Below are 5,362 nucleotides of genomic sequence, written 5' to 3'. Positions count from 1 at the left end.
AGAGGGGGGAGCTCGTGGGTTGGGGCTGAGGCTGAGCATTTATAGGCCGTTGCTGGCGGATCTGGGCCGTCCGATCTAGGATTTCGCGGTGGCGCGGTCGTCCGATGGGCCGGGAGTGAGAGACTGACCTGTGGGCCCGGTGGGGCGCGTGGCCTAGGGGATTTTAGGGAAAGGGGTTGTGCGTGCTCTCTCTGCAGCTACTTTCATGGGGTTCTCTAGTTGGAAATGTGCGGCTGGTGTTTTGCTATTTCCGGGCAATTAGAAAGAGCCTATGGTTCCTAGCAATAAATGGCAGGATGGACCGGTAAGGGTAAGTAAATTGCTACATGTTAGCGGTCTCATAAGTCGTCTCATGCAGTGCCACGTACGATTTTTGATGATGTGGAGGAGAGAGAGCGAGGAGAGAGAAAGAGGTCGTTGCTTCTCGAAACAACCACCTCATGAGCTAAATTGTAGGACTACGAGACAACTTAACAACCATTGTACGAGTTATTGTTGCCATGCAACTCATAATATTTTATTTTTCTTATGCACAAATTAAGGAATTATATACCACTACCAGACAACTTATAGGACAACCCATTGTACAGGTTGCCTGTTAAATCGTCTCAAGATTACGTGTCAATGCACGAGATCGCCTATTAGACGACACCAATGTACTTGCCCTAAGGGCACCCGCAACAGGTGCCGATACACTCTCTGCAGCATGTCCAGGTCAGCCTTTTATCCTAGGTGGAGGAAAGAGAAGAAGCGGCTATCGTTGAACCTAGCGAGACCCGATAGCGTGCCTTTCCACGCCTGGCGAGCCTCACCCATGTGCACATCTCCATGTCTTCTCTCTCCCTCTCCCATCTCTACATCTCTCCCTCCAGCTCGAGGCTTGAGTCTTCCATGGCTCCACCTTCAAGGCTCCGACGCGTTACCCAGGCTGCAGTGGGCCAGTCCGGCGTGCGAAGCTCGGCCTCGGCGCGACACCACCTCTACCCGGGCCGCCGTTATCCCCACCTCCGTACATCTCCATCATCCCCACCTTTGAATTAAGGCGTGTTCTACTCGAGGAGATTAGTAACCGCTAAGAGAAGAGATTTAAAATAAGTAGTCGGTATTGCGACAAAAAGACTGCGCGATTGCGCGTAAAGTAGTCATTGAGACTTTTCTACCTTTTTTACGAGTAGAGCGCGTATTGCCGCGCATAGGATTTGTACCTCCTTAGGGTGTAGCCGCTGCGAGCCTTCAGCACTCAATGCACCAAACCCGTGGCCATAGCCTCCGAAATTTGATGTAACAAGCCTGTTGGCGAAGCTTCCGGAACTCAGTGCACAAAATCCGTGCCAATAGCCTTCGTAATTTGGTGTACCAAGTCATGGATGTCGGTCAACATGCCCCAAGAATAGTCGGTGAAGTGCAGCTCTGGAGAGTAATTACCGTCGAGAGGCGTACATAAATAAGTACTCGGCGCGTTGCCCATCATGTGGAAAACAAGCCGAAAAATTAAAATAATATAATAATTAAAAAAGTGACTTAGCTGGATTCGTGGACGATTGTCAACGAAGCCGTATCGATTGTTGATGAAGCTAACTAGTCGGAGTCGATTCCGACTAGTTATTGACGGTGAGAAGTCTGCCCTGACTAGTTTTCTAGTCGAGACGAGTAGTTGAAGTAGTCGTTAGCGAGCCGGCGTAGATGTCTTGCTCTTGCAGAAGTAGTCGATCGCATCGTCGGAGACTTGTTGGTGTTGCCACGCAAGCTGAAGTCCTTCTGGTAACTTTTTTGGTGTGCGCATAGCTGAATACACTATTGATTTCCAGCGCCGGAGGAACAGTGGTAGTTGTTTCTTTATTTTGATGCTTGGCGTGCTTTTCCGTCTCCGATCAACAAAGCTGGTCTCCGCTTCGGACTGGACTAAGGAAATCGATTCCCTGTAGGATTCTGTCTTGATGCCATCCAATTCTATTCCATCTTGATCTTGATGCTTGGAGACGATCAGCGGCAGGTGAATTGCTCCACTCCACACTCCATTTTGAATTCCAATTCGGCGAGAACAGATGCTAGCTCGGAATTAGCCTGTCCCGCGACTTCGCCTCGAACTCCGATGTAGTTGCACACCAAGTCGTCGATTGGATAGGAGAATAACGTCCTTGTCTTGTAGAGTAGATTGATCTTGATGATTGTTGATGATAAGATCCTCCAAGCTCGCCCGATGATCTCGACGATCACCCCTACCTGGCGTACCAGATATCGGTATTTTATACCCAACAACCTACTGAGGGGTATCCCGAGGTAGTAGATTGGTTGGTGGGGGGATCGTCGGACCTGAAACTTGATGGTAAAAGTGAGGACACAAGACACAACTTTATACAGGTTTGGGCTGTTAGAATAGCGTAATACCCTACATCCTGTTTGAGGTGTTGTATATTGTGCCCTGCGTTTGGGTGTTGTTTGGTGTTGAGGATTTGGTCCTCTATTGTGGTTCTCTGAGGTCTTCGCCTACCAATTTAAGGACCTCTGCCCTCCTTTATATACTCCAGGGGGCGGGATTACTAGTCGGTTATAAGGAGAAGTCATAACAGGATTACATGGTATGAGTCCTAGTAGGATTACAAATAAATCCTAGTAAGAGTTCGTCTTCTTTCTTCCTTGCGGGTACTGAGGATCTATCCCCGACAGCGGGGCAAGCTGTGGCTCGACCGGCGTGGGGTACGCATGTTGGGGGAGGATAGAAGCAGGGGCGGGGCCGGTGGTAGGGCGCGGCAGCGCGGCCGGCGCAGGCGCAGGGGCCAGCCATGCGAGGTGAGCGTGGAAGCCAGGGCGGCAGTCGGAGAAGGCACTCGGGCGGTCGGCGCGGGCGCAGGGTCTGGGCAGCCATGGTCACGGCACACAGGAGAGCCGCCATGAGCACAAGTTCCGACCTCCGGTACCCGCCAACAAACAGGGCACGGGAGGTAGCGCACGGTGGCCCGTGCGGGTAGGAAAGCGCGGTTAGCACGGGGCGACGGGGAGGCGGATGCCGAAGTTGGGGGAATGGGAGGCGGCAGCCGTGCAGTAAAGGGAGCCAACCCGCTGGCTTGGGAGTGGCCGGGTGAAGGAGCATGTGTGGGCTGGCTTTTGACTACCGGCGTGGGAAAGGTGGGAAGAGGGTAAGAGAGAAAGAGAGGAATAGGAGAAGAATGATTAAAAAATCCTAACACGTGGGCCATAGTACAGTTAGAAATAAATGTTATAGTGAGTTTATTGGGTGACTAATTTATAATCAATGTCTATATGGACAAGTTATCAAGTTATAGAGTTTTTTTTCTCTATAACCATTACAGGTGTCCTAACTGGACTTGAAGCCACTGTCTGTAGATTTGGTATCCGTATATAGCATAGCATGTTGCGTTTCTATGAAGATATGACGGTGAAAATTCGCCAATTACATCGGCAGATGTGAACTGATTCGTTCCGTAGAAATAATTATGATGACATTAATATTAGGTTATGCCTATGGATATGTAAGTGTTTGGGGCACGTTGTAGCATCTAGATCGAGTAGGATGAAAGGGTAAGGACATCTCACAGCTATAAGGTGTGAAACAATATGGTAACAAAGTAATAAAGATGATTAGGGCGGGGTTGCGAGTGTACGGAAGAGAAAAGGATCAGGAGGGATCAGGGACAGTGACGGGTGAGTATATAACTATTTGAAATGGAAGAGAAGATAGAAAGTTCATAGAAGTTAAGGGGGCGAAAATTAAATTGAAATACTTGAGATCAAAATCGATGTGACTGAAACCGAGAATTTCGGTAATTAGTTCATTCTTAGATTTTAGATAACCGACTTTAAGTCCGTTAATTTAAGTCCGTTAATTTGGTTCTAGATCTCGATTACTTAAGAGAAATTAAGTAACCGAGATATATGAAATAGGCCCACTATTGAATATCGGTCCAGCCCAAAATTAAGAATCCCATATATATATTTATCCCACCCAGCTTAACCCTAACCCTAGTTATTTTTCCTACACACGCCAGCAGCCGCAGCCACCACCACCCACCCAACCCTAACCTCCTCTACCTCCCCCGTCCCCACGCCTCCCCTCTCTCATGCCGGCGTCACCTCCCTCTAGGCCCCACCGCCATCTTCTGTCCTCCTCCCCACACTGGCTCCCTCGAATTCGGCGGCGCCTCCAATCCGTCCATCCAAGATTCAACATCTACAACCCTCACTACGGCTGGCGGCTCAAGCCCTCCCTCCCCCCACTCCGACGAGGACATACAACGAAGATCGGAACCTGATTGGTTTGTTGCCAAAAATTTTGGCAAGCCAAAAGTTGGGCAGCAAACTTGCCAATACTTTGGTAAAATAGAAGTGAGAGGTGGACAAAATGGTTAGTAAACCAAATAGTGGCTAAAAGATTGGTTTGCCATAACTTTAGCATACCAACATTTTAGCAGCAAACCAATTAGAGTCTGAATTCCTCGTTCTAGTTTTAGATAACCGAATTTCATAATAAAGAAATTAAGAAACAATCGATTTGGTTCGGTCTAACCAGACGCTCGAGCTTCATGTTGGGAGACTAGCTAGTTGCTCGAGCTTCTTTTCCGATTGCGGCATATTTTGCCGTAATAAGATATCAAAAGCCGCATATATTGATCCCATTTCAAATAAATTTTCAATACAAAATGTGCATTTTTTTCGCACTAGCGTCACATTAAAACCGAGAAAAAGAGGGAAATCGTGTGATTTGCGTTCATTCGAGTGGGCGGTTCAAGCTCGCATGGATGGGCTGGAATATCCGCCCAGACAAATGAGCTGCTTAAGTGCTCACCATTCGTAAGGTAATTAATGAGCCATGATAGTAATCAATCGAACTTAAGTGAAGGACAACACAGTAAATGCTATAACAGTAAACTTGCTTCATTTTGGTAGGGTTTCGGCTTCTCATAAAACGGCTTCGGCTTCGACTTCTTCGGTGGAGTGGCTATTTTAGTGAAGTTGAAGCCGTTTTGCAAAACGTTTGGTAAAACGGCTTCTCAATGACAATATATGTAATTTTATGATCACTTAATGCTTGGAGAGAGAAGAAACCGGTGAATCCACTTTTTTCGACTTCTCCTCTCTAGTGTAAGCCGTTTTGCGGCTTCTCCCCGACTTTGGTGGTGAAGCCGTTTTGAAATTGATCCTTTGATAGGACTTCACCAAAAATCGGTGAAGAAGCACTTTGAGAAGTCCAGGTTTGGTACTTTAACTCACTAATTTCTCTCTCAAACCAAACGAGCCCAACAGGCTAACTGAATTTCAGGTAAGTAATATGAGTGCCCTAAATACACGAGGACGATGGGTGTCCAAATCGCGAAGCATGCACTGAACTTACCATCTGGTCCTC

Source organism: Setaria italica, chromosome I (genome assembly GCF_000263155.2).
Source record: "Setaria italica strain Yugu1 chromosome I, Setaria_italica_v2.0, whole genome shotgun sequence".
NCBI lineage: Eukaryota > Viridiplantae > Streptophyta > Magnoliopsida > Poales > Poaceae > Setaria > Setaria italica.
Note: the sequence above shows the minus strand (reverse complement) of the source record.